The sequence below is a fragment of the Cyanistes caeruleus genome, chromosome 1, assembly GCF_971803275.1.
Source record: "Cyanistes caeruleus chromosome 1, bCyaCae1.hap1.1, whole genome shotgun sequence".
Taxonomy (NCBI): Eukaryota; Metazoa; Chordata; class Aves; order Passeriformes; family Paridae; genus Cyanistes; species Cyanistes caeruleus.
Genome location: NC_141701.1, coordinates 137,037,681 through 137,056,665, shown reverse-complemented (window position 1 = coordinate 137,056,665; position 18,985 = coordinate 137,037,681). Strand labels below are relative to the sequence as shown.

Genomic DNA, 18,985 nt, shown 5'->3' with positions numbered 1-18,985 from the left:
CAGCCCAGACCACTAGCTCTGTCCCATATCATGCTGGCCATATGGCAGGTCTGAGAACAGCTCTGATGCCATATTTTTGTATTTTACTGAATCATTTTTGAGCATTACCATTAGGTGTTAAGTAAAGTTCTTTGACAAATGAGTTTTCAAAGACAGTAATAGATAATAGATATATTGACATGCTCTTTATTTTAGCTGGAAGTCTTGCATTTAGGGGAAACACATAAGAAATAAAAAATAAGGCTGAATATGCCCAACACTTGGATGTTCTTGAATATCTGCTTTTCTTATGCTTGACTACCAAAGAACATGACTTGAATTTCCCTCCCAGTTTGGTAGGCTAACATGTGTTCTTAAGCAGTATCATTAAGCAGACTAGTCTTTGGGACTCTGGATTTTGTCCTGAAAATGTTTTGTCAATCTACATTATGAATCATGGCTAGAATCAATCTTATCTCACAGTTGTAAGCTCTGAAGAAAAGATGAGTTGTTTTTAGGAGGCGTAGGCAGTGCACAATAGACATTTGCTGGATGTTGGTGTGCACAGCCAGTTATGGTCTGGAGGTTATTGCTGACTTTCAAAGCAGAGTAATTGGCTGTCATGAAGCAAAGAAATGAGCATCTTTACTACAGGCAGGAGTTCACAAGTACTTAAGGGCTTTTTAATGTGGGCACATTCAGTGCAGTGGTAGAAGGCTTACACCTAAAATTTTGTAACAGAATTTGCATATTGTTCTTGTATAAAATGGGATTATATGTCTGAAGTCTTACAGATGTTTATATATTAGATAAAGCTTACCTGTACCCATTTTGAAATAATTATTTTGTTTAATTATAATTTTAAGACCAATTCCCCTAGCTAAAATAAGTGTTTTGACTTCTCTTGTCAGTCATCAGTTTCTTTAGGGCTTCATAGAAAATCAGATATTTAGAAGTTAACTACTTTAAATTTATTCTCCTAAGATTTAGAATGAAAAAAATGCAAGTATGTAGTATTTCCAATACTGACTAGAATGTCATATTACTATTAGCTTTTCCCTTTTCTTTCAGATTCCATTGACTCTTAGTTTGGCAATCTGCAAAATGCATTATCTTATGCTGCTGTTGAAGTGAAAACAGTATCCAGGTAGGACTCCCTTGTGATGACACTTGCTCATTGTTTTCTGATACTGAATTAGGCTGTTGCCCGCTTTCTGCTGTCCTGGGCAATAAATAGATGTGTGTTTATCAGTATTAAAGACCAAGAATAATTTCCTGTTGTGCTTACTGCTAATAAATAAACTTGTGAAAGTGTTGTACCATTATGTGGTATAAGTATTGTGTGTTGTCTAACTATGTACTACTTTATTGGCTTGTAAAGACAGCCTCTTTTTTGAGTCAAGAATGACTACATTTTCTTATGTTATTTCATCATGTATGATAGGAGAAGTTTTGAAAAAATAGGAAAGTATTGCAAATACAACCAACAGTTAGTGATGACTGACTTTGAAACATGTTGCATTATAAGTGTAGCAAGTTTAGCCTAGAGTAAAACTGCTTCAGTTTTACTGATTTATCAGGTCTAATAATTGTGTCTTAGAATTTGAAAACACACATGTCCATTTATAAAAAGAACATAGAAAATCTTTATTGCTTTCATAATATATTATGTTTGGTAGATTAAGCTTGATTTGGCTAGTGAAGCTATTCTGAGAGGAACAATGTAGTTTCAGATATGAAATGCAGAGCTGGTGTTTCACAGACAATATGCCATGAATGCTATCTAAAGAAACAGACTTGACATTGCTAATTATACATGAGAGTGAAGTATATTTATTTCACACATCGATGTGACTGAATCAGAAACTTCAACTGGCATATGGAGAGGGTTTTTTTTGTGGTTTTAGAAAACACCTTACAAGTTAAGCTGATAAAAAGCCTTGCTTATTTATCTCGGCCCAGGAGAGCTGGAAAACAAGAACTAAATCTGGTCTTATTCTGAATCTAAAGAAAGTCCTGAATTTCTTCAGAGATTTGACAGATACAGTAATGAAGATTTTCAGTGGCTTAACAGATAACTGTGATAGACGTTTTCAATGAATAGCTGTTCATGAGCAGTTAATTATCTCACTGTAGCGTGGGTCATTTGGGAAGCTGTGAACACAGTTCTGTGTTAGGATGGCATTGTAAGTAAAATGTGTATGTGGAAAGGGGAACGCCAGAGCTGCATCATCTTGAAGCTAGCAAGGCTGGAGAAGTGATCCAAACCAACTGCTCATTGAGCAGCTTGCTGCTTAATCAAGGAGAATGAAGGCTAAAGCTTAACGAAGGTGTGAAATCTCTACTCTAAATCATATCTAAAAATCCTTGCTCCTCCCTTAATGCTTTCCCCTCCTACCAGCCCAAGGCAGTTAGTGCTGCTCCCACCAGGACACACAGCAGCCCTTTGTTAGCTGTCTTGCCTGGGGCACACCCTGTCCTCACACTGCTGCTGCTCCCTTGCCCTCTGGGAAACCCAAAGACCCTGAAAGGAGCCTTTTGCTGCCTAGTCTCCAAGGTTAACTGATTCAGTAAATCTGTGTTACCTCCAGTACACATCAAGCTAACCTGTAACTTCAGTCCCAGTATTTAATTCCCTATGGGGATGGGAACACCCAGTCTGTATCACAGAGCTTGCAGGCTTCTTATTCAAAGATTGGTTACATCTCCAAGGATGCAAATCTGTGACTTTAATAATATCAAAATTATACGTGCTGGAAACTTTGTCTTGGTATTGTAATGGTACTACAAGTACTACAGCCCAACAAGCCTGAAAGGGCCCTGCTTGAGCTGCAGTGCATGACTCCCTGCTTCGAAAGCTTGTGGAGTGTTTGAAATATGATACAGACAGTGACTTGGACCATCTTCCAGCTGCCTCCACCAGTCTGAGCAAGAGTATCGAAATGGCAAGCAAACCTCAGAGGATAAAACTGTGAATGGCATGCTTTGAGCCAAATGCTGAAGGGTGCCTTTGGTCCCTCATCTGACTGCTGTGAGAGTCATGTGTCTGCGCCGTGGGACCTGGCGAGACACCCTGGGTGCTTCCCAGGGAAGACTGGCTGCTTCAAGAAATCTTGATGATTTAAATAATTTTCCTGACAAAATAGAGAGCAAAAATCATGTGCAGCAGCTCAGTACTGAGGCAAGGTAGAGGTCAGTTGTCCAGCGAACACATTTTTGTATCAAGTGTAGAAAACACAGATATTTTCCTTTGTTTAGAACCATGGCTACGACTTGCAAATGCAGGTGGTTGAATACTGTTGTTGTCTCCATGTGTTTAGAGATGTTGGGAGATGCTGATGGTGGGCATGCTGTCAGCCAGTCTGAGGGAGAAAGTGTCATTGGAAACAGCAGATTTTTCTGGACTGCAACAGTGAAGGAAAAGTCTTCCTGGGCAGTTGGATGTGCAAAGTTCTGCTGTGAGTGCAACGAAGGGAAGGATTCACAAAGGGAAGGCAGTTACTGGAGGATGGAAGTTAAAAAGGACACGTTACAAGTGACTTACTGGGAGTCAAATGACCAGATTGACAACTGGAGAAAAGTTGAAAACTTCATTGTGCCAGCTGTGAAGGCTTTTGTTTCCCAGAACATTTTCTAACACTATGTACTGTATTAAACATTATCTTAACTCCTGATTTCATGACATATGCATTTGTCACCTAATGAAGATAATGAAGAGTCCTTCTCTTTAGGGCCTTTTATTAAACTTGTTCACATTGATACATGAAGACTATGAAGTACTTTAATTTCCAAAGGAAAAAAGCTTGGGATGGGAAGAGAAACCAATACAGAAATTTATCTGAAAAGAAGACTCTTCAGCAGACATGGCTGTTGAAGAAGAGTTCAAATATTTTAGGTACAGAAAGATATTCTAGCAGAGTTGTAAAACATACTTCTTTATAGATACCTGATTTAAAAAGTCATGTGGAGGCATTAATATGACAGATATTTGTATTTTGAGAAACCTAGCCCACACGGTCCTCCAAAGCGCAGGAGTGTTAGGAAATACCTGTTAGGAAAGGCTTGCAAACTCAGTAACCTTTTCTCACAGTAGAAGCTGGCATCAACTAATTATATTTAATGAGTCATAGAATACCAAGGGAACGTAAGGAATTTTTCCAAATGCTCTTTTCCTTTTCATATTTAGAGAAGAATTGTCTGGGGGGTGTGTGTGACCCAAATCAGTTCTAGTTGGTTATTATTACCTTAGATGACTGAAAAAAAGCGCAGAGAAACATAACCAACATGTGTAATATGAAGATGGGTCATCTCAACCCAGTAACTCTATACCCAGTGGTTCACTTCTTCCTCAACAAACCAAAGGTTGTAGCTTTTTCTTGTGGTCCAGAACTAAAGCATCCTGTAGGAAGATAGGTTTAGGTAAATACTCTGTTTAACTGCTCTGTGAATAGAGTCAGATAGCAATTGTAACACAGTGTTTAATTTCGTAGCTTTATTGTGTAGGTGGACATGTGTAATTGGTGATGGCTGTTGAGTAAATGTCATTTCATTCATGTTGAATTTGTATTTTACTCCTCAGACTTTCAGATTTACCACACTATTTAATGAATTCCAGATAGCTGTTTTGACTTCCTATGGGTAATAGCAATTACACTTGAAAGAAAACAAGAGGTATTCTTGTTTCTTTATCCAAGGACTGAGCTCACCATTTTAAGTGCTGCTAATTTACATCAGGGAGTTAAATGTCCCATCTTATTAAATAACTTACTCTGTCTTCTCTAAAGCTTCCATTTAACTTTGATATAGCATTAATATTTAAAATGTATGTATCAGTTTAATAGACACATGCATTACTTATCAAAACACTACAGCTTATAAAAACAAACCCGCTGTCATCGCAGGTGAAAGTGTAGAGTGACATGTAGTGCCAGGAGGTGTGTTGTACATTTTCACAAGCTGTTCAATTGGGATGGCGGGTACTTGAGGAAGAAAAAACAAAAGTTGTGAATGCCTCATCCCTGGCAGTGTTCAGGGGTGGGTCAAATGAGGTTTTAAATAACCTCATCAAGTGGGGAGTGTCCCTGCCCACAGCAGTGGAGTTGGAACTAGGTGACTCTAAGGTCCCTTCCAACACAAACCATTCTATGATTCTATAAAAAAAATCATCTTGGTAATATAAATGGAGTATCTCCAGATTCCTGACAAGAAAACATGCATGCCTATTAACATGGTCTAACACTAACAGATCACAGTAACAGGGAAGTAAGAAGTAATTGGACCTTCTGTGTCTGTTCAGTGTGTTTGTATGAATAGTTTCTACTGTGTCAGAGAACCTATGTTTTAATGGAGATTTCTTATATTTTCCCACATTGTAAAGATCTAAGTAATAAATTTAGTTATCCTCAATTGTCTAAAAGCAGATCTCTTCTTGTGTGTGATACTTATGGTTTGACATTTGTTTAGCTGCTAATTTGCAGCTCATAAGGTCACTCAGCAGTGGGATAAAAATAAGAGTGTGTCTTTCTTCCAGTGCCTGCACAGACATGGTTGGAGTTGCTGCAGTCTGTCTGCAGGATTCCAGCACGCTTCTGTTGCTCCTGGTTCCCAGGTTACAAGGGCAGTGTCCTCACTACAGAGGCCAGACATCTTCATCCCTGTTCTTGCACTGGGGTGCTTCTCATTCACTGGCAGGTCAAATTCGAATGCTATTTCTCTTATTTTTAGGTGTGCATTTGAGAGGACAGCACATAAAGGGCTAAACTTTCCCTTTGTGCCCTCCAATTAGTGTGGGCCTTACAACCCATGTGCTGGCCATCTCACAGGAATCAGAAGCATATTGGCACCTTCTTCTCTCAAGCAGGGCTAGGTTTTGATTCTGCTTTAAAAACTGTTAATGTCTCTCTACTGTTGTTCCTTATATCATGTCCTGAATAGTGGAAATTAGGAGAATATCTGTCTTCCTATGTATATTTTCTGTTGCCTTTAGAAAGAAATAGATCTCTCTGTAGTTCTTGGAATGCTTTTTAGAGGCATTAAATAATATATTGTTCTGAGCTAGTAAGTAATAATATGACCTTTTCTTCTTGAAAACTCATTCTTGAGTAGTATGCCAAGATGCCACTTGAATGCTTGACTAGAGATATGAGATTTGATATGGGTGTGTGTGACAGGCACACATAGCCTGCCTTCCCAATGGAGAACAAGCCACAGCTTGACCGAAAGCCTAATGTCTAATTACCTCATGCTAAATCTTGTGATATTTTTTACTGTGTTATAATAGGAAAGGTAATCCAAAATCCAGTGTTTACATGTTGCAGATCTACTCAAAAATCTAGAAACTAGAAGTTACAAACACATGGGAAACTACATATTTTCTCTTCTGTGTAGTTAGATAATCTTTTTTTCAGGGGGGTTGGATGTTTCTGTGCATAAATTCTTGCTCATATGCATGTCTACTGTACAAAAAATTCTTTCTTTATGTATGTATTTAAGTATAAGACAGTCCTCACTGCAAGGAGACTGAATGTGTGGGTATATGTGTGCATCTGCAGCTGTTGCCAAGGGAAATACCTGACCTTGAGTTTCAGATGATTGTTGCATCAAACCTCTCTCACTAATGAGTCTTCCCCACCTTCCTCTTCAGTGAAACCTTTCTCAGGGCAGGGAAAAAACCAGAAAGAGTGATGAGCTGCAGAAAGAAAAATGTCAGATGCTTGCCAGTCTTTTAGTAGAATCAGCACATTTCAGGAGAAGTTTTTTCTGAACTTCTGCTAGAAAGGAATGGAGTAGTAGTCCAGGAAATAGTAATGCTAAAGGAAAAGCTCAACTAATCCACTGGATCCTACAGGAATCTTATAACAAAAGATGAGTGGTAAAAACTTTAAATAAAAACCTATTTCTAAAGGGTCAAGGGATGAGCTATTCAGATGACCAGATGAAGAGCTGGCTTCAGTCCTGACATGAATTGATAGAGTGCTACCACAGCCTAGGTCAGTGGTTCCCAGTCAGTAAGTCGCATTGTCATGGGCCATAGTGTTTTTTCTCTGTTTCCTGTTCTTTGTTAGACAATGCTGAAGAGAGAACAAGCAGTATTGTCAGGCTAGCTTGGACTTCTCCTTGTAGTAGTTCTTAACTGATGCTGAGACGTTTCTTCCCTGTAGCTAAACTGGGCTGTGTTCTGGCAGTCAATGTGAGGTAGATTTCTTTCTCTCTTGCTGATGTCTTATCAGAGAGTTCCTGATCTGACCTATTTTCATGGGAGTCTTTGGCTTATGACTTGGCACAGGATTGTACCAGCTCCCAGAATGTCCTGCGTAATTTTGCAATCTTGGAATTAAATATAAATGAAGAAAGAAGAACCTTGACAATAAAAACTACAAGTTTTTGTCACTATCAGCTTGAAGCCTAGCATAAACAACTATTCCCGAGATCCCCAGTCATATTTCCAAGACAGTATTTCAGAAAGTTGTTTGTTTCAAAATAATATTATTGTTTCAAAATAATATACTAAAATATGGCTGCACTACTTGGGACACAGCATTCCTATGCTGTCATTGCAGTGACATAGCAAAATAATTCAGGCTGCCTGGAAACTTAACAGGAGTGAGTGTAGGAGACTAATCAGAATATCTGAAAGGGGATTCTGTAAATTGTTTGTGGGTGCAGTTTTGGAAAGAAGCAGAAGACACAAAGCAAGAGTATTTTGAGATGGGTGCAGTTCTTGACATCTGCATATTTTGTGGGTGCTGTAAGTTAGATTTGTATAGACAGCTTTTCCTTTTATATGCTTTGCAGTACTTACAGTGTTTCTGAAGAGTTCAGTTGCCTTTTTTAATGCTTGCTTTAAGGGAAAGACCTTTTGTGATACAAAATATTCTTGGTAACTTTATTCCACTTTAAGGTAAATTTCTGCAAAAATGAATTATACTTCAAGAAATTTGTGTATTTACAATCTTGTAATATTTAGAGAAATGAAAACCAGTTCAAGCAGATTTCATCCTCCAGTTTGTTAACTTTTGTATCAGACTGTTAAATGTCAAAATTTGTCAGAGGCCATATATATGATTTTGTAGTAGTTCTGTATTTTTTAATCTAACACTCTGGAAAAATAATCAAAACAATCTACAAACAGTTACCTGAAATTTATCTTAGCAGTATCCAATATATTCTTTTCTGTATGTGATGGAGAGAAATGCAGCTGAAGTTGAGATGAGTATTCCCACTTCATGGTACAAGGGAGATCAGCTGGTGGATTATGAGGAGGCTATATAGAGGCCAAGAAGCAGAAATCCTTTGGTACTTCCAGATGAAAAAGGATCAAAGACTTGATGTGGAGTTGCAACAAAGATGTGAAAGTGGTCATTTGAGCTTGTCATCTGCTGTTAAGGACCTTAAGCTTGCTGAGGTTAGTAGGGTAGGTCAAGTAAAATGTGTCTGTTTATTCTCAGCAGGGGCTAATGGGAGGTCTTTTGTGGTATCTTGCAGCATACCTTTTTTCAAACCTTTCTGAATTATGCAGTCACATGTCTAGAATATTCTATAAATCATATCTGTAGGCTCTCCTCTCATAGTGAATAAGAGTTTATGCTGTTTGGATGACAGGGTTAAAAAGCACTGGTATTCTATTATAAGCAGACGAACTAAAATGGTAGGAAAATGCTGTGGTATGATATAAACAAACTGAAAATGGACTGTAGTGCTGTCTTGTAGCTACCACGCTCTGTGCTTCGCTAAGAGAATAAAGCTAAGAAAAATACAGATTGAGATTAATTTACAGAAACTGTATGGCTCAGATACAAGTTTTATTCTTGTTCTGAAAAACTTTTTATGGGTTCAGCCACAACAGTTTTGCAAGGGATAGGGATAGATCTGCGGATGTCAAACAAATTGAAAGGCTGGTATGCCTGAAAGACTGTCTGCTTTTTCAAGTTATAAAGTCTAATAGAATGCACCTAATATTTCTGCAGCTGCTCTGTCTAACCAATTGTCTTAGACCTTCATGATTGCTGTAGTTTTTCTGGTTAATGACATGAAGGCAAAAGGGGTGATTTGAACCTTTCAACAGCAAAGCTGTTTCTGACTCCTGCCTGAGATGAAGATGGTAAGGGTTATAGAAAATAAAGAGCCTGTTGAGCATACTAGATGTCATATTGTTTGGGGTAAGATGATCTGCTGTGTGTGTGCAGAATGCTTGGGGTGCAGATCATAGAACTGCCTGGTTGCGTGGAGACCAAATAACCTGAGCTCTTTCAGATTTGTGAGTGCTGCATGAGAGGTGTGCTTTCTGCAGAGGCAGCATGAAATTATGAGAAGTGAGGTTATGGGTCTAAGACGTTTATGAAAAAACACTCTGTGAAGTTTATTCTTGGCTAAGTTTGTCCTGCTGTGGTGTTAATAATCTGGTTTTGCTTTCTGTGGTATAATTATTCTGGGGTATTACCTGACAGATGGCTGTATCTTGGAGTTGTATCAGAATGATGTTATTTGCTTGACAGTTATTGTTCTCTTAGGAACATGGGACAGGAAAAGACCTGCCTATTCATCAAGTTTATTTTCATGCTCTTGTAGGCTTTATGTCATACAGACATAGACATATGGAGTGCTGTCTTAAAAGCAGCTGAGCCTTTTCCCCTCACTATTTTAATTAGAAGCCTCTTCCAGTGCTAAATTCCTCAACATGATGAAGCTGCTTACAGTGTTCAACCTAAATTTATTCATCATCACTTGGTAACTATCTTGTGCCAAGATTGTCCTTTTAAATAGATTTTTCTTACTGTTTTATAATGATTTCAGGGTTTTTATACACAGCCCTTGCTTTTCTGCTCAGCTTTATTTTTGTTAGGCTAAGGCCAAGTCCTTGCAGCCTCCCTCAGTTCTGTGGAAAGTAGAGCAAAATGAAGGAATGGGTAGTTGGAGACTTTTCAGCTTTCATGTAGCAGGTTTTTCCAGTTCCTGAAAAGGGTGTGTCTTATTCTTTGTACTATTGTTGATAAAAGAAGTGAATAGTAGCTTCCTTGTTATTGCAGTGCACCAACAGAAACACAGATAAAAATTTTGAATTTTACACTTTCTGAAAATTGTCCTTGAATAGCAAGATTGTTCAAACAGTAGGGACTCATGGTATATCCTCTGATTTAGGAATGGAGACAATCCTATGAAAGTGATGTTGAAAGGCAGGCAGATGTTTGATTGCCTCAAGTGCGTGGGTTCCATTTTGTGTTTTTTGTGTTTTTCCTTAGGCTGTTAAATGTTCAGATCAGTATTCTGTGGCTGATCTGTGCACAGACGAATTCTTTGTGCATTTTTAATGACTTACTGCTAAAATATGTGCTATGTGAAAGATAAATCAGACCTGTTACAAAGGAATAAAAATCTGGAATTATGTTTAAATATTTTTATGACTTATATTTATAGACACTTGCTACTTGTAAGGCTCTCAGTAAATCAGTATGCTCTTCAGACATTTATATTTGAAAGATATTAATGGAAGGTGTAAAAGGCAGGTATATTTTTCAGAATTTAGCAACAAAATTTTAAGAAAAAAAATAATTAAAAAGCTTCAGCTGGAAAACCTGACCTAATTTCTTCCCATTTAAAATCCTAAAGGCTGTTGTGTTGGAAAACATAAGGCAAGTACTGTTTAAAATGCAGTGGAAGTTTTTATGTCCCAGGTTTTGACAAAGAACATAAGCCTTGTAATGTTCAACACTGCAGCTCATAACAATCAGGCTCCTGGCTAAGAAAGTATGAAGGCAGGTATCTGAGGACCATATGATGATGAGATTCTGATTTCCTGATTAGAATTTGAAATCTGTAACATGGAGCACTGGTACAGTGAAATTGGTTGGTAGGAAACCAGGGTATACTGTAGACATTCATATGATCCTTACTTTTATCAGAAAATAAATCCTATACCCCTTTCTGCAGTTTTCTCTTAGGAAGATGCTTTTAGTACCTGTCTTATATCTAGTAGTCTAGCAGTTAAAATTAGCTGGTGAGTCCAAGAAGTAGGAGAGCTTGTTCTTGAGTCCTTCTCAACCGGGGGGATTTCAACTCCACATTTTTCTCTTCCCAGAGTGCCATAAGCCAGTGGTTTGTGTGTAGGTAGGGGATCTTATTGCCACTCTGCAGATTCAGACTTCTTGCCCACTGTCTGGAATCCATCAACATGCATTTCTGACTGTGTTGTAGAATCATCAAATTGTTAAGCTTGGAAAAGACCTCTGTGATCATCAAGTGCAACCATTAACCCAGCACCATTGTGCTCACCTCAAAACAGTGTCCCCAAGTGCCATGGTCAACTCCCTCAGGGAGGATATGGCAGTCCTGTGCAAAGTATCCTGCAGGCTGATGTGTCAGGTGTTCTCTTGAAGCAGAGATTCAGTTCTTCTTGCTTTTCCAGGAAAGCAAATTCTGCAGCTGGAGAGCAGGAGAATCACCATCTAAACAATCTGTTTTTATTCTAATGGAGTATTTTTAGCAGTTGTTTGAGTACTGTTTCCTACTTAATGTTTGACCAAGATACTGTAATAACTTTAGATCTTGTAATAAGGAAATGGAATAGTAATGGCCATCATTGATCATATCACTTCTAGGCATGAAATTTGAGTTGTTTCAATTCAGGGCTTTATTTTTGTTTTCCCCCGTTAGCCTTTTCTTTAAAAAAAACCCCCATGTATGTATCTTTTTTTTCAAAGACAGACATTGTGATTTTGAATCCTGATTCAGGAGAACAGACAGGAATTTATAGCTGTTATGGTTTAAAATAAATAAAAGACAAAACCCAAGTGTGAATTTACTTGCAAAGTTAAATAATTTTTTTGTTTGTTTCTAAGTGGTGACGTAATGCTTTTGCAAAAAGCTTCGTTTAAAGAAGGCAAGATTACAGTGAATGGGAGACCTTAGAAGAGGGTAACCTAGCTGGGAAACTTACTGTTAAACTTCAAAATAATTCAAAATTTTTTCTTTGCATTTTTCTATGTTGTTTTGGTTCCCTGTGTGATAAAAGTTAGGCTTCTACCTTGGCAAAGTTGTCATAGAATGACTTTCAGTCAACCTTGTCTCTTAAGGAGTTGCTTATCTTGAAAGTGAAAAAAGAATGGGAAGAACTTTGCTCAGTGAAAAAAAATAAAATAGTTATGCTAACTGCTGCTTTTTAGCTTCAACCTGCTAAATCTTCTGTGTTTCTCAGTGTAAGACAATGGTTTTCTTCATGCATGGGTGAGTTCTTTACAAATACAATTCCTGCATGCTATGAAGCAGAATTCATTAAAAAAACATGTTGAACAATGTATGATTGCACACTTTTGGGATTGGCTGTAAAGCAGAAGAAAACAATGTATGCCCAGACAGCCATTATGGGATTTGTTTTAGTGTCCTGCATTGTGTGGAATATGAAGAAAGGGCAGTCTCTACGTCTGATCTGCAAGACATCTTACCTTAAAGTGGTTTAGTTTTCATAGCTGGCACAGTTCACAGCAAGGAGCATATGTGCAGTGTCTGAGATACTTCAACATGGCAGCTTCTGCCAAATTTCACTCATGTTTCCAAATGTAATATTATGCTTATGTCCTATCCCGTCTCTGGCACTGAATTAAAACAGCACCTGTTAATATTAAGAATAAATGAAGTTACTGTAATGTTGAGAATAAAGAGGTTTTGGTGAAAGAAAATTGGATATGAGATTTAGATTTCCTGCTGAATTAAATATTACAAGTGGTGGTGTTCTACTTCAGTTTTATTTAGAAGTCAGAAAGCGGTGTTACAATGTTCACACACACCTTTTTACTTAGGTCTTCTTTCGTGAGCTGATACTGAGTTTCGTTTCATGAGCTGATACTGAGTTAAAATGCTTTTAAGAAATAACGTGAAACACACAGGAACAGCATTTTTGTTTCTGAGATAAGTGTTTTTTTCAGAAGCTTGTTATTTCTCTGCATGTTGGCTGATTCTCATTTGCATTTACATCAGCTTTAGCATAGTTGTGTAGCTTATTGGTGTTCCTCTTCAGTCTGACAGCTGAAGAATAGCAGATGTAAGTATGAACATTAGGCTAAGGCTTGCATTATGCAGCCAACAATCATTTGTTCTGGTACTCTGGAGTACAAAGTAAAATTTGTAAAACACAGATTTCTTCCTGCTTCAACCAGTGAATGTTGCTAAGTTTTCTGGGTTCAGTTCTACTTTTGGGTAGCACTGAATTACTAAAAACAGCGAGCACTTGTATTGTGGATGTTACTGCTATGGGTAAAGAAGGGTAATGCTATTTGATGCACCGTTGTTTTTCTACTACCATAGATGTCTTTCAGGATACTGTCTCAAAATAATGGGTTTTCTTTAAGACTAAAGAATACATTGTAAAAAAGATCATTCTGGACTCTATAACTGAATTTCTCTTAAGAGTGGTAGATAAAGGATAATGATCATCTAAGTACTGTTCTGTTTCTAGTGGGAAGAAAGATGTGGGGACAAGAAGATGATAATACCTTTATTAAGATTTCGGCAAGGAGATGACTGGGAAAGAGAATCCTCTCTTGCTGCTCAGAATGAATGTTGTGCGGCTCCTTGGATGGGAAAGTAGTTATTTGTCAAGAACCAAGAGATCCAACGGGATCTTAAAGAAATTGGGCAATGTCTACCTTGCACTGAGAAGTGTGATTTACATGACATTCTCCAAAAGACTAATTGTGGAGATTGTTGTCTGGGGAGAGCTGGTTGTGTTCCTTGATATGACAGTTCAATACTTTCATCTCCTAATATCCATAATGAAAAGCACTGAAAAAAGAATCAATCAGAAAAAAAGCAGGAGAACTAGTGTTTTCAGTTGAAGAACATTGGTTTAGAATTTCTTGTGAATGTGCATTGCTTTCAGTGGAATTAATGGAGTAGGAAAAACCTACCTTCCAGATTTTGTGATGATAGAAGTACCTTTCTTGTCTTCTTGGAAAACCAGGCTTACTCCAGTTTGATATACTTGTGCCTGGGTGTGTCTTGTTCAAATGTCAGTCCCAACTTAGAAGCTACAGAGGCATCCTCCTCAATAAATCATTACTTGAAGGCAACACACACTAGGACTTTTTTTAAATTGAACTGGATATTTTTGGACAGATACTATTTTAAGATTATTTTAATGGAAGGGCTTCCTCTTCCTATTTTTTCAGTTGCTCACTCACTGGTGACAGTAGGAAATGAAAGCATTGCATTAGTTGATCTGTTGGGGTACAGAAAAAATAAAGTAATGGATTGTAGTTTGTTTAGAGGGCAGTAAAACCCCTTGTTTTATATCTACCATGTTGTTAAGCTCAACGAAAAGCTAAAAAATAATACTAGTAATAATAATATTAATAATTATAATTATATTTTTGTGCACAAACCTAAGTTTAATTTAGAAAGGCTAAATTATTTGTGTGTTGTTTTCCTGGATCATCACTAGCAGTTTCACCCTTTTATGCATTTCAGATGCAGATTGCACAATCATTTGTTCAAGACTGGTTTTGATACATTGCCACTTTAAGATTAATTATTCTGACATAGTGTCACTAGTTGAAACTGCAATTGCAACAATTACAAAAATGTAAAGGAAATTTTTCATTGCTTTCAATGTCTGAATATATACTGTGAAAATTTAAAAAATAGTGTTAAGTTGCATTGGAAAGTATTTTGTTAGTATTATTTCTAGTTTTCATGTAAATTATTTGAAACATTTAACTTGTAATTTTAAAAAGCTTGCTTTCTTGAATAATAGTATTCATAACATAATATCATTACCATTTCTAAAATTCCTTTTATGTCTTTTAATGATTTTCTGTGAATGATACCATTGTTTTGTCCCTCACTTGAGCTCATAAACAGGAAAGTATTTTCCAGATCCAGCGTCATGTCAAGGCTATATTTAAGTCTTAGTCATTTGTAATCCTGTAGTACTATCTGTAGGATATATTCCTTCTTATGGAATAATACGACATAATCTCTTTTGTCAATTTCTGCAGTGTATTATCTGTTCTTGTAATACACAGGATCTGGTTGTGCTTCTCTCTGAAACAGAATTCTACTGCAAAGAATTTCCAAGACTGTTCATTTTTATCATATAGTTCTTTTGTTTATTCTGCAGAATCCCTCTTTCTAGGTGAGTTCTATACAGAGTGCTATACCTCCCTTCAAAGTCCTTCCCTTGGCTGCTCCTGTCCTGCCTGTCATTAAGTCACCAGTCACCTGCTGATACACAGGGGCTCAGTCAGCCCTTAGTGACTGCCTTCAGATCTTCCTGAGAGCATCTTGAAGCTTTCTATCGCAGAGTACCCTAAACCAAAAGGCAGCTTGACTGCAGCTTAGTGGTGACTTGTTGTCTGCAGTAGGGTGCTGAGTGGAGGTGTCTGCATCTGGTGTGTGCAGCAGTCCCTCAGTCAGGGCACGGAGCTGGGTGATTGCGTTCTGACTGCTCGGAGCATGCCGCTGCTTTGGATTCCAAGTAACCTTGCACTGTGATTTGCAGACATACCTCAATTTCATAGCTGCAGTTAAAACTCTTTTAGCTTTTTACAGGTGGTGTTGTATAATTTGTTAGCCTTGAATTAGATCTTAATCACAAGCAACATTCTGAAGGAGCCGTCTTGAAACTGCTGGCCAAATACACAATGCTTCCAACCCAAATCTTTGCTATTGGGATCTAAAGTCACAAGCTGCAGTGTTAGTTACAGGTGCTAAGGACTTAAGTGCCTGAATGTTTTCTTACATAGAAGATAATACAAACCACTTCCAAATTGAAATTAACTTGCTTTTTTTGAAATGGGGAGGTTGATCAGGTGTAGAGAAAATAAACAAAGACATGATTGTACTAGAAACTAGGATTATACAAGGCCCAAGAAACAAAGCGAAAACCAAACACAGGAGTATTCTAATTTGCATTTGAACAGTCGTATAAAAAAACCAAAACATCTGTTTCTTAACTTTTTTTTAGTGTGTATAAACTTCTGCCAATTTATACAGGAATTGGTGACAAATGTAACATAGGTAAGTATGTAGGACAGATGAGAGAAGATGCATCTTTAGAAAGGCCGAAGTAGTCTGTGTCTCTATTAATAAATTGGCAATGGCGAGACATTCCATTTCAAAACAGAATGAAAATGGATCCAAGTGCATGTGCAGACTTACTTTGTATCTCAGTGTCTGTATATTAATAGAATTCAGAGAAAAGAAGGCAAATTTCAATTTGCTAATTTCAGTGAATAGACTAATTCAGCTTCCTATTGAGTAATTGCAGAAGGCATTTTTCATTTTAATGAGTATTCTGAATTCTTTATCTCTTGGTTTCTTCTGGTTCCCTTTAAGAATTTGCAGTCTTAAATGTGTTTCTTAGCACTTTTGTCAATATTGTATTTATTTCTAGGTCAGTTAAGAAGTGATTGTAACATGCAACTTACAATGACTAGCTTAAGGAGGTATTGAATTTAAAGGGCTTTGTGTGACCGAGAGTTGTGGTTTAATATGTGAAATTAGTAAAATCTGCTTTCCAAAATAGTGAAAACATTATAGAAACATTAGAGAAACATTATAGAAGGTGTCAAATGGTAGCTCTAGGGTTTTAAGTTAGATAGATCTTATGTGTGTGAGAACTTGGTTTGTTTCAAAATAATAATTTCCTTGTTAGGACATGAATAAAAAGTACTCTGGAGAAACAGCATTCTGTAATAAATGAACTTGGCTCTTGCATTCTAGAGTGTTCACGAGCTAGAGGTAAAGATCTTGCATTTTCTTTGCCGTATTCAACAGATGTGTCAGGGAAAACAGACATCTCTGCTCAAACATAATACTAAAGTAGTAGGGATTTACATGTTTATTTCAGAGCTGATGTATGTTATTATTCACATCACAGTTTTTCTGCTTGTGATCACTTTCATATATAGTTTGGAGTTACTTCACTTGGCAATGTGATACCATCTCTCATCCTGCTGCTGGTTTTGTTTCACTTTTGTCTGGGATAAGCCCAGAAAAATGTGTATGTATACATCTTAGTCTTTACAAACTGTTTTAACATACATTACTATGAAAGCTTGTTTTGGAATTGCACTATGAAGGAAATGTCCACTTTTGAGGTTTGGGTGACAGGAGAATGCTTGTCTTAAAAAACAGAGGCCAGGATAACTGCAGCAGGGTGGTGAGGGTGTAGATTCATTGTTTTTCCCTAATCAAGAAAGACAAAAGAGATGAAGCATTTTGTAATCAGAAGTAGAGCATGTGTCCCTGTTCCTTCACCCGCTGCACGTCTCATGACGAGATGGGCGTTGAATTCTGTGACCCAGTTATTGTGTATGGGCAGGTTGGGCCCTGCCTCCTACATACTTGCTGAAATGTTGTGATGTTTCTTAGCTTCTGTACAGGCAGAATAGAAATCAAAAAATCTACAGCCTGTTTCCAAAATCCTGGGCAAAATTACTTCCCACCAAAATTTTGTAAATGCTTGAACATTTGCTTCTTTTCTTGGACTGATGTAATTTTAAATCTTCTGGGATATTTAGACACTATAATAAAGGGTGACGGGGAATGTCATGAAGTGGCTTCTTCATTAAAAAAAAAAGGTAAAGAAACTAATTTTGATTTGAAATAAGGTGCTTGAAGGAGGACATGAAAGATGATTATAAATACTGGGAGGAAATTAATAGGAAATCATTTATTCACCATTTTGAGATTTTGGGGTACTGAACACAGTGCAAAAAAAAGTGCTTTACACTTTACATAACTTACAGAACTTATTTTCACAACCTTGAAAAGTCAAAACAAAAAAATGGGTTAAGCAAGAGCTTTATGAATCTGTCAGTGTTAGTGGTGATAGTCCAGGGTCAGTCTGACCAGGTGGCTGCTGTGCTGCTGATTGATGGGGGAGGAAATAATTTTTACTTGTGTCATCTTCAGTGTGTAGTAGATACTCTGTGCTGGCTCCCCGGAAGATAGGATTCTGTACTTGGTGGACTGTCACTGTGGCTAAATATTGAGTGGTTTGGGGTGTTTCCTTAGTTACTGTTTTTATCTTCTATCCAAAGCTGGCTGAAGAGCAGGAGTGTGGTGTCATGCCTTTGCTAGCAGTGGGGAAAAGTGAATTGGTGGCCTTGGGTCACCAGACAATTTTAGATTATCAATGATTTGCTTTCATGTTGAGGATGCACAGCTGACTCTCCATCTTCATGCACATTATTCACAAGTGGATCAAAAAGCACCAAAACCGAGAGCAGTGGTGACAATGATTGCAGATACATTCTGGATTAGTAAAAACTTAAGTGACTGAAAATAAGTGCTAGGTATTGAAAATTTTATACTAAAATATGAGTCAGTTACTTTCACAGGTGTTTTATTTTTCTAAACTTTCTTTTCCATAAAGTATCACATCAAAGTGATCACAGAACAATTGAGATCAAGCATTTCCACGTGGAATGGAATGGAAAAGTCTGTTATCACTGGGTTTCAATTTGTTCTGGTAGGACTGGAAAGACAGCTGTAGAATGTGCAAGAGGGTGACAAGGTTTTGTTCAGCCTTTCTTCTGTACACACCGTGTGATGGGAATCGGGACAGGTGGTTCCTAGGCAAGACCGGTAGTTGTTTTTATTTGCTACAATTCTGACTTGTTGATGGCTAACAAATGCATAAACAGACAGTGTGGGTGTCTTGCACTCATGAAAATAATATTTTAAGTACTGTTTTAAGAAATTTTCATTCCTACAGGCCAATTATACCACCACTGATTTGTGGCAAATGAACTTGACCTCTGCATGACAGCTGAGTCTCTCTGCACAATTAAATAAAACTACATGGACGAAAACATTTAGAAAGTGTTGAGAAGTCTGGTGTGGTCATTAGGTGTACCTTTTTAGGATCTTAGAACATTTTATGGTGCTCCTACCAACTGGTAAAGTAAAGTTTGTTATATCATTACCTGAATTACATGAAATACAGAAGATTGGGACAGCTACTTCTAAGGTACTAAGCCAAGTTACAGCCCTCAAAATACTGGAATAT

General features: G+C 37.5%; 1 protein-coding gene across 6 annotated transcripts in view; it reads left to right on the top strand.

Annotated features, from left to right (window-relative positions):
- Nucleotides 1-18,985, top strand: part of MPP7 (MAGUK p55 scaffold protein 7) — a 148,604-nt gene that overhangs the window by 3,071 nt on the left and 126,548 nt on the right. For 4 of the 6 annotated variants that reach the window (XM_086861922.1, XM_086861884.1, XM_086861961.1 and 1 more), the window contains exon 2: nucleotides 1,051-1,126. The exons of the other annotated variants lie outside the window; for them this stretch is intronic. The gene's annotated coding sequence lies outside the window, so the exon portion shown is untranslated. The remainder of the gene's footprint in view (nucleotides 1-1,050; nucleotides 1,127-18,985) is intronic. 6 annotated transcript variants of the gene reach the window in all.